Here is a 9,669-nt window from a genome sequence, read left to right on the forward strand (position 1 = left end):
TTAGTCAATGCAGCGGTAAATGCAAAATGCAGATATGCAATTAAAAACAAAGTAAAGATTGAATGCAAGCTGAATAAGTGGATGTATCTATTCACATGACACATTAATAAAATTATATTCCTGATACAAATGCAGTCACCCATTATCACCAAAAATGATTCAAACTGATATAATTTTGCTTTCTGTGCTGAAACGCATTAGTTCATTAATTTATTTCACCAGCAGTTTTACATTATATCAACAATTAAGCATTAAAACTATGCCGTTTATCTTTTTTGAAAGATATTTTTTGTTTTATGTTACATACCTATTTATCTAATTTTTAATTTAACACAACATAGTATTATAATGGTACGTACTGTTGATCCATAAGTTAAGCACATACACTATTTATGCTGTCAGTCATATAGAAATACAAATGTATGAGATTTGTTATGCAATCACCATTTGGGCGTTTCACCATTGTCCCATCCATTTCTTTGTCCTCAACTTTACAAAGTGTAACTAATACTTAGTTCTTTAAGCTTGTCATTATAGTCTCTCATAGTAATAAAATATCTCTGACATGCAACATGGATGTAATATGCTAAGATTTTTATGTTGTTTACCTGTTTCTTGCACAATGACAGCTAGATTTTTACGTCAAGGAACCAACAGGTGTTTTACTTGAACTTGTTTACAAATATTTATATTGAAACAGTAAAAATCTATAGCACAGTAAAATTTGGGACCAAAGATATGTCATTACACATTTTCATATTTCATATAAAGTCATAAATCCAAGATTGCTGCTATATGGTCGCCATCTTGAAAAAAACATTTTTTTAAAATTTCTTCTCCATTTCTGCTGGTACCATTTGGCTGAAAATTGGTAAGGATTATATGGAAGGAGATCAAACAAGGTGTTGTTATTTTTCGGACTCGTAAGATTTTCGCCATAGCAGCCGCCTATTTTATACAACATTATATGAGTTACCTCCCCTCTTCTAACTTCTGTGTTGACACATAATATCTCCGATGCCAGCATCATTGCATGGAGACTTGATACAAAATTAGAATTTGGAAAAATGTCTATAAAATATTTTACGCTTAAAGTTTTAATGTTTGGAAATAAACTCCTGTAGGTCTCTTCTGTTATAAAGTAGGTAAAAATCCTGTCAAAATGTCTGAAAATATCTTGTTACTCCTGAATTTAAAATCATTCACATTTATACCACCAAATGCAGTTATTGAAGTAATTTGAATATGATAGGTCTGTCAAGCATTCAGTTTGAATAGAATTAGTTCCTACACAAATTCATTTAGCATGTATTATTTCACAATCTGTTTAAAATCATCTGTTCTTGATAGCTTACTTGGCTTTGTTTCTAAAATTAGGTTGAGGAAAACCACTGACTTTTTTTTTTGCAATGCGTATTATTCACCAATTGAGGTAGATTGTATATAGATTTGTTACTAAAAATAGGAGAAATCACTTTACACTGAACTTTGAAAAAAAAATTAATCCAAGTTGTATTTATTTAGTCATGAAACATCATACAAATGCAGAAATAAAAATAATTTGCACATTTACCAAAAATTGATGTACTGGTAACATATTTCAGGTAGTAACTTCATGTTTAACTTTAAATTTCTAAGTAGACACCGCTTATAGTAAACATCTTTCAGATCAATATTATAAACCTTCATTGTCTTAAATTAATGTGACTTTTAATAATATATTGCAAAATTTACTATTTTGGCTATTTTTAGCAACAAATCCATGCTCCAACTGGTATACATTGAAGTATATACAGTGTAGATATATAGAATAATTCTAATTAAGTATATATATATATACAGAATAATTCTAATTATCTTAAAGATATTTTTCAAAAGTTTTTCAGACTTTGTACACAATATTTAATCAATCACTGTAGAGACGATAATGCAACATTTTATTCTGAAATCTGATATCAATGCAATGTCATCCACTAGCAGTATTTAGGGACGAATCGTCTTTGAACTCTTCGATATACTTTCACGTGTGGGGGAATTCAAAATATCTCAGCCGTTGGTCGCATAGCGTTCTAGTGTTGAACATGATACAGTCACGCTAGTATCCGCCTTTGGCCCACGTTTGCCGAAGGGTTCATTGTGGTTTCTCCAGTTACTAAAACATTATTCTTAATGTATTTTATTGTATTTCCAGTACTTCTTATATATATTATGTGATTGTATCTGTATTTTTTGTGTTTTGATAAAGGGGTGGATTGCCTCGAAAATTTAACAAGCCACATTGTCCACACTGTTTGAATTACTTCTTTGCCCCAAATAATCATTGTCGACCAGGTAGCTCAATATTGGTAGAGCACCTGGCTAGTGTTCGGAGGTCCCAGGTTCAAGCCCCAGTCTGGCCGTGCATTTTCCCACTCCTCTTACACAATAATATACAGACGTTAGGACCTGGAGTAGATTAGCAATGTCTATCTCATGATATAACGATCAATGCGTCCCCAAACTATACATGTACACAACACATGCAGTAAATAGGCCTAATACACGACTACTACGTATACATTAGTGGGGGAATCAACCTTTACCTCGTCTACTGGAAGTGGAAAGGCTTAACTAGCAGATGTTAACCCGCAAGAAATGATTTTTTTTCTTAACGACAAATCATTTGGAAGTGATGACTCGAAGTATCACTTGATTAAGCCTGTGGCTGTGATAATAAAAAGTTACACCTTTCACACTTAACTTTTCTTTGTTATCACATGTACATCGCCAAATCATACAGTTTACCAGTTAAAGTGTATCTAAATAATATATCAATAGTATACTTACCGTTACATGTCTGCAGATGTCACTTAGACCACAAAAGCGGTGGCCACCTGCAGCAAGAATGTTAATCCCGTCATGGTTTTTGCGATAAACTTTGACGCCATTTTAAGGTCATGTGACCACACAGTACTTTCTATTTTTATACGCACTCCGTGATCTATAGAGAAATGTAGCGGGAAAATCCAAATACCATGTCATGGAATCGTCAGAATTTTCTTTAATTTGGCATAAAATAGGCACAGATGATCAGTGTATAACTAGACATTATTTCGTAGAAAGGTAAGATAACCCAGTACATGAAATGGCATGTTTTTTCATACCCTTGTGCAATAAGACTGATTTAAATCAATACATTATAAAATAGAATCTAGACTATATGAAATTTTTCATAACGTATGCAAGACATTTTACATTACTTGGTTAATTACTGGATCACCATTTCTCCACGAATATTCATCACTGTCAATTTCCGTCGGATTAAAGAAACAAACAAACTGTCCCCAGTAATTATCCAGTCCCGCTTTCAAAAGTTTTCTTGAGTTTTGACAATGGTTGACTACTCTTCCTTTAAATGCATGTTTTTCTCTTATTATTAAATTTTAAAATTTCGTTTTTAAAGAAAAGTCAATAAGACTTTCAGCGAGGCCGAGTAGATTAATTTGCGAATCACCTGCGAATTTTCAAGCGACAGGCAATGATTTGAGAAATCGTACAGAAATGTCATAGTGCCCATATGCTAAGTTATATTTGTATCTTATTCTATGGAACCAGGCAATTCATAGCATCAAGCGATCTTGATAACTTAGTTCCTTAAATCCGGATAACCGCGTTTTTGCTCTTTTCTGTACATTTTCAATTCTGTTATAATGTCGTTTTGTTTTTTGTTTTTGTTTAACGTCCTATTAACAGCCATGGTCATTTAAGGACGTGCCAGGTTTTGGAGGTGGAGGAAAGCCGGAGTACCCGGAGAAAAACTACCGGCCTACGGTCAGTGCCTGGCAACTGTCCCACGTAGGTTTCGAACTCGCAACCCAGAGGTGGAGGGCTAGTGTTTTGTTGGTATAATATGGTTTCAAATGCTAGCCCGTATTAGAGACTTGTATGATATATACGTCTCTGCCCGTATATACAATTTAAGAGGTTGAAATTAGTTTAATCTTAAAATGTAAAATCCTATTAGTCCGTAAAAGTACGGTCTTTAATTATCTCGAGGTCCATTTCCCATTAAGTTTCATCTTGGCGACAAACACTTTATTTAAACGAAGGAATGTCCCTTTAATTCTGCTTCATGACGTTCGAGTTATATTTGCCTTAGCATTGTTAAATTTTTATGATCTAGGATATTGTGATGCGAGATGCCAGGCAAGTTCACGAAGAAGTACATTTAATAGTGAGTTTTCGCGGTGGGGATGAAGGCTTTGTATATGTTTCAGGTAGCATTCGTCTTTTTTATGGATTTGCCAAAGTTCGCAAAGACATGGTATCTTGTCTCTGGTTTAGATTCCTATTGTCTGTTGAAGGGAGTTTGTACCACTCCGACTTTTCGCTCTGTCATCTGTCCTTCCAGTACACAGGGGCTTGGCACGATTTTCCAAATGATAGTCTATATATATATGTATATACTATATACATATATATATGGACTATCATTTGGAAAATCGTGCCAAGCCTCGATTTTCCAAATGATAGTCTATATATATATGTATATACTATATACATATATATATGGACTATCATTTGGAAAATCGTGCCAAGCCCCTGTGTTCCAGTATACATGGTAAATAGAAATGGGAGTTTGTTTCATTTTTTTTTCAATAACCAAGGTGTCGTTTGAATAACGTGTTGATAGGTGCTGATATTTGACGACTTTTGTACCGTCCTTTGGGATTGTCGGTGGTAGACACTGCTGGTGGACTAAAGTCCCCTGAAGTTTGCCGTGTACGAAACGTTCTTTTGAAATCCAATATTAAAAAGTGTTATTGAACTGTGGGATTATTGCATCTCTTCATCCAGATTTTGGCATTTCTTTCATCCTATTATAGTTACTAGAAAGCAACGGAGAAACTAAAAAAAATCCAAATATATTTGCAGTTTCCTTGGTTACCTACTAATAACTAACAAACATCTGTATGATGCAGTCTTACTTGTTTAGCTCTATCGTATCGGATTCCTAACTTAATTTGTTTTCAAAAGCTCTATATATCTTCTTGTCTTTTGAAAAATCATTTTGTTATTTTTTTTATCTAATGCAAGGTTTTCAATCAGATTGTTTAATGTCAAGTGATGCTTTCCTTTCATGGGTTGAAGTGTGACTGGAATAAAATGTTGATGAAGTGTCAACATTGTAATAAAACGTTCCGTCTGATGATGCTTTTGACACAAAATTTAAGAAATCCTTACAAAAAGACTTTGTAGTAGTTGGTGACTACATCACTAAACAAAATACGGGAGAACTGTAGCATGCCACCCTGAACAATTAGGTTGAAGTGTTTTGCCCAAGGATACAACCACAACAGCACAGACCAGCCTGTTTCTCAGAAAAACAAACGGACAACATGAACCTTGAATCCTCACCTGAGCCACATACATGTACCCTAGATCTTCCGGAGGTCACGTGGTCAGCGCTCTAACTGACCAAGCTATTATGGCCTCTAATGGAAGCAGAATCAGATATAAATCCTGAATAGTGGGACTCAAACCTACATTCTTCCTGAATAGTGGGACTCAAACCTATATTCCTCCTGAATAGTGGGACTCAAACCTACATTCTTCCTGAATAGTGGGACTCAAACCTTATTCTTCCTGAATAGTGGGACTCAAACCTATATTCTTCCTGAATAGTGGGACTCAAACCTATATTCTTCCTGAATAGTGGGACTCAAACCTTATTCTTCCTGAATAGTGGGACTCAAACCTATATTCTTCCTGAATAGTGGGACTCAAACCTACATTCTTCCTGAATAGTGGGACTCAAACCTACATTCTTCCTGAATAGTGGGACTCAAACCTTATTCTTCCTGAATAGTGGGACTCAAACCTTATTCTTCCTGAATAGTGGGACTCAAACCTTATTCTTCCTGAATAGTGGGACTCAAACCTTATTCTTCCTGAATAGTGGGACTCAAACCTTATTCTCACTGAATAGTGGGACAAACCTATATTCTTCCTGAATAGTGGGACTCAAACCTACATTCTTCTTGAATAATGGGACTCAAACCTACATTCCTCCTGAATAGTGGGACTCAAACCTATATTCTTCCTGAATAGTGGGACTCAAACCTACATTCTTCCTGAATAGTGGGACTCAAACCTACATTCTTCCTGAATAGTGGGACTCAAACCTTATTCTTCCTGAATAGTGGGACTCAAACCTTATTCTTCCTGAATAGTGGGACTCAAACCTTATTCTTCCTGAATAGTGGGACTCAAACCTTATTCTCACTGAATAGTGGGACAAACCTACATTCTTCCTGAATAGTGGGACTCAAACCTTATTCTTCCTGAATAGTGGGACTCAAACCTACATTCTTCCTGAATAGTGGGACTCAAACCTACATTCTTCCTGAATAGTGGGACTCAAACCTACATTCTTCCTGAATAGTGGGACTCAAACCTTATTCTTCCTGAATAGCTGGACTCAAACCTACATTCTTCCTGAATAGTGGGACTCAAACCTTATTCTTCCTGAATAGTGGGACTCAAACCTACATTCTTCCTGAATAGCTGGACTCAAACCTACATTCTTCCTGAATAGTGGGACTCAAACCTTATTCTTCCTGAATAGTGGGACTCAAACCTACATTCTTCCTGAATAGTGGGACTCAAACCTACATTCTTCTTGAATAGCTGGACTCAAACCTACATTCTTCCTGAATAGTGGGACTCAAACCTACATTCTTCCTGAATAGTGGGACTCAAACCTACATTCTTCCTGAATAGTGGGACTCAAACCTACATTCTTCCTGAATAGTGGGACTCAAACCTACATTCCTCCTGAATAGTGGGACTCAAACCTACATTCTTCCTGAATAGTGGGACTCAAACCTTATTCTTCCTGAATAGTGGGACTCAAACCTACATTCTTCCTGAATAGTGGGACTCAAACCTACATTCTTCTTGAATAATGGGACTCAAACCTACATTCCTCCTGAATAGTGGGACTCAAACCTACATTCTTCCTGAATAGTGGGACTCCAACCTTATTCTTCCTGAATAGTGGGACTCAAACCTATATTCTTCCTGAATAGTGGGACTCAAACCTTATTCTTCCTGAATAGTGGGACTCAAACCTTATTCTTCCTGAATAGTGGGACTCAAACCTATATTCTTCCTGAATAGTGGGACTCAAACCTATATTCTTCCTGAATAGTGGGACTCAAACCTACATTCTTCCTGAATAGTGGGACTCAAACCTACATTCTTCCTGAATAGTGGGACTCAAACCTTATTCTTCCTGAATAGTGGGACTCAAACCTTATTCTTCCTGAATAGTGGGACTCAAACCTTATTCTTCCTGAATAGTGGGACTCAAACCTTATTCTTCCTGAATAGTGGGACTCAAACCTTATTCTTCCTGAATAGTGGGACTCAAACCTTATTCTCACTGAATAGTGGGACAAACCTATATTCTTCCTGAATAGTCGGACTCAAACCTACATTCTTCCTGAATAGTGGGACTCAAACCTACATTCTTCCTGAATAGTGGGACTCAAACCTACATTCTTCCTGAATAGTGGGACTCAAACCTACATTCTTCCTGAATAGTGGGACTCAAACCTACATTCTTCCTGAATAGTGGGACTCAAACCTTATTCTTCCTGAATAGTGGGACTCAAACCTACATTCTTCCTGAATAGTGGGACTCAAACCTATATTCTTCCTGAATAGTGGGACTCAAACCTACATTCTTCCTGAATAGTGGGACTCAAACCTACATTCTTCCTGAATAGTGGGACTCAAACCTACATTCTTCCTGAATAGTGGGACTCAAACCTACATTCTTCCTGAATAGTGGGACTCAAACCTACATTCTTCCTGAATAGTGGGACTCAAACCTACATTCTTCCTGAATAGTGGGACTCAAACCTACATTCTTCCTGAATAGTGGGACTCAAACCTTATTCTTCCTGAATAGTGGGACTCAAACCTACATTCTTCCTGAATAGTGGGACTCAAACCTATATTCTTCCTGAATAATGGGACTCTGACCTACATTCTTCCTGAATAGTGGGACTCAAACCTACATTCTTCCTGAATAGTGGGACTCAAACCTACATTCTTCCTAAATAGTGAGACTCAAATCTATACTCTTCCTGAATAGGGGGGGCTCAAACCTACATTCTTACGGAATAATGGGACTCTGAACTTTTATTCATCCTTTCTTCAACACAGTCTTCGACCCTGAAGACGCACACAAGATCTTACACTCCATTTGTGGATACGCTTATTTTGGCGTCAAATATCACAGGAAAGTTAAATGAAACAACCAGACTGGAACTCAAACCCAGAACCTCCCAATTATACATGTAGGCTCTAACCACTTGAGCTTTATGTACTTGACCACATTAGTTCACTCCAGTCCAATCTCACAACAATTGTTTAAGTTCTGAAATGGGCATTTTCATCATTTTTTTCCCATAAAAAATTTGATGCTGTTGACCAATCCAAATCAAATCTATAGAGAAAGATAAAAAAAAGTTTCATTTTATCTGAATTGTTTGCGGGGTTCAAAACCCAGGTAACAGCCGAGGGTCATTTGAGGTAAGGTCTCTTTGAAGCAGGCGACTACTTCCCTGAACAACATACAGGATTTGGTTTATTGTATTTTGTTTAATGTCATTTTAACAGCCAGGGTCATTTAAGGACATGCCAGGTTTTGCAGTTGGAGGAAAACCACCGGCCTACGGTCAGTACCTGGCAACTCCCCCACGTGGGTTTCGAACTTGCGACTCAGAGGTGGAGGGCTAGTGATAAAGAGTGGGGACACCTTCACCACTCCACCACCGCAGCCTCACAACAACATACAGGATACCCGTAGCATGCCATCCAGAGCAATTAGGGTAAAGTGTCTTGCCAAAAAACACAACCACAACAGCACAGACTGGCCCATTTCTCAGCTGCCCGGGGAAACACTAGCTGATTCAGGTGTCAAACCATTGGACCTGTAGAACCTGGGATGTCTTTGAGAGCGAGGACTTTGTGAAGAAGGGAAGAGTATAAAAAGTAACAAGTTAATATTGAAATATTTACATTCTGTGTGACAGTCTCCCATTACTCCTGTGTTAAACCAGATGGTATTGATCACCGTATAAATGCAGCCCAGATCACATGACGTCACTTCCGTCAGTGTCAAAAAAATGTTTGGCAATGCGTTGCGGGTGAACCAAACCTAGCAAGGATTTCGACTTGGAACAATCGCATAAATATGACGTCATTTTGGTGCTTTGTTGATCATAGTCACACCGAGGCGTTGTATTACACATCAATTTGAATGCAAACCAAGCACTACAAAAAAAATTGATTTCACATGTGCCGTTCTTTCAATTGAACAAACAGGGGAAAAGCTGAACTTAAACCCCAGATTTAGCAAAGAGAAAAGTTTAACGTATCTTGATGTAAACATAACAATTAAATGCTTGTAAGATTGTATTTATCGCCAATATCAATGCAATCTGGGTGACAGATAATTATTCATTAGGCGTCATTCTATTTATCTGTCACCAAGATTGCATTGATCTTACCAATAAATACAATCTACCAAGCGTTTAATTGTGAAATAGTTTTGAGAAAATAAATTGATGATTGTCAGAGTGATGAATGTACAAATGCATGTTTGTAGTTTTATCC

At 36.9% G+C, this 9,669-nt stretch overlaps 1 protein-coding gene across 1 annotated transcript in view; it reads right to left on the minus strand.

Moving 5' to 3' along the window:
* LOC117316512 overlaps positions 1-2,922 on the minus strand; it is a 36,658-nt gene extending 33,736 nt beyond the window's left edge. Inside the window, exon 1 of the mRNA XM_033871130.1 lies at positions 2,827-2,922. The gene's annotated coding sequence lies outside the window, so the exon portion shown is untranslated. The remainder of the gene's footprint in view (positions 1-2,826) is intronic.
* Between the last annotated feature and the right edge of the window lie 6,747 nt (positions 2,923-9,669).

This window comes from Pecten maximus, chromosome 18 (genome assembly GCF_902652985.1).
Source record: "Pecten maximus chromosome 18, xPecMax1.1, whole genome shotgun sequence".
Taxonomy (NCBI): Eukaryota; Metazoa; Mollusca; class Bivalvia; order Pectinida; family Pectinidae; genus Pecten; species Pecten maximus.